This window comes from Lathyrus oleraceus, chromosome 6 (genome assembly GCF_024323335.1).
Source record: "Lathyrus oleraceus cultivar Zhongwan6 chromosome 6, CAAS_Psat_ZW6_1.0, whole genome shotgun sequence".
Classification (NCBI taxonomy): domain Eukaryota; kingdom Viridiplantae; phylum Streptophyta; class Magnoliopsida; order Fabales; family Fabaceae; genus Lathyrus; species Lathyrus oleraceus.
Window position 1 is genome coordinate 4,222,517 of NC_066584.1, and position 1,431 is coordinate 4,223,947.

A 1,431-nucleotide genomic window follows, 5' to 3' on the forward strand; every position below is an offset into this window, starting at 1 on the left:
TCCATGTTTTGAATATCCTTCTCTCATCACAACTTGACTTGACAACCAATATCTTGATTATGATACTTGTCTTATGTGGTTTGATACCCTTGTGTTGAGTAATGTACACTTGCTTAAATCACGTCTTGTAATTCTATCCCAATCTGTGATTTTATATCCATATCTTGTAATTGTTTATCACTTCATCCAAGTATTTCCTTTATAAACTCCCATGATGATTGAATACGTATCTCATACATGTTCATGTGTCATCTCTTGTGGTGTTATGTAAACCTTTGTCATGTCTTGTTTATGATCATCATACTTCAAAAACATTTGAGTAGCTTGTTCATGGCTTACCAATTTATGTATCTTTATTTACCTAAATCCAAGGGAAAGGATCTTATGTTGACTTCTTAGTCATATATTGTCTATTTGTTTGTTGATTTTATTTGCCCATTCATGCATTGACCCTACCCCCTTTTCAAACTAAAACACCCATTCAAATCTTGACTTACCTTTAGTAAATGGATCTTTCAACTACACTTGAAAATGCTTTAGTACACCTGAAGCATTTCAAACACAACCTTCGACTTACTTTTAGTCAACGGATCTTTCAATTACAAATGCTTTAGTACACATGAAGCATATCAACTCAAACTTTGACTTACCTTTAGTCAAGTAACATTTTCCGAAAACATTTTGTACCCCTTTTATTATCCCATCAAAAAATGCAAACAACTCTTAAAAAAAATGGATAAAATCAAAAGGTTCCTGTAGAGTACTACAGATGATTAGGATGCTAATACCTTCCCTTTTCGTAACACACCCCCGTACCTTTAGAATCCCCCCCCCCTTTTGCTTAGCTTAAGTTTAATCTTCTAGCTTTGCATATACATATTGGGTTTATTTTTGAATCTTTTCCCCTTCCCTTGGATAAATTAAAGTTCGGTGGTGATATTTTGATTCATGAGACAAGTCTAATCAATAGCTTGGTCTCCGACTCTTCACCGCGACAAAGATAAAGAAATAAAACAAGTACTTATATTAACAAATTACACACTTGCAAAAAACACAAAGACTTTGTGGCCCAATGGATAAGGCGCTGGTCTATGGAACCAGAGATTTTGGGTTCGATCCCCAGCAGAGTCGTTTATATAAAATTAAGACATTTTTTACATAAAATAAAGTATATATTTATTTGAAATGAAAATATAATATCTCATATATTTTTTATTCAAAATATCTAGAAAATATATGTTTTTAATATATAAATCTTTGAAAATGATTTATATTTATGAATATTATTAATCATTTGAATAAATTTTAGAGTACCAATTCTTCTCCTTATTGTTTATTTTGGTTCTATGATGATAAGTGAAAACAACATAGGCTTAGTTAATCTTTTACATTTGTATTTGCTTTTAAATCTTAATTGAGTTAAATATATTT

General features: G+C 30.8%; 1 non-coding gene across 1 annotated transcript; it reads left to right on the plus strand.

Moving 5' to 3' along the window:
- Positions 1–1,058: 1,058 nt before the first annotated feature.
- Positions 1,059–1,131, plus strand: TRNAH-AUG (transfer RNA histidin (anticodon AUG)). Its single transcript has one exon. It is a non-coding gene; the product is annotated as a tRNA-His (tRNA).
- Positions 1,132–1,431: the final 300 nt, after the last annotated feature.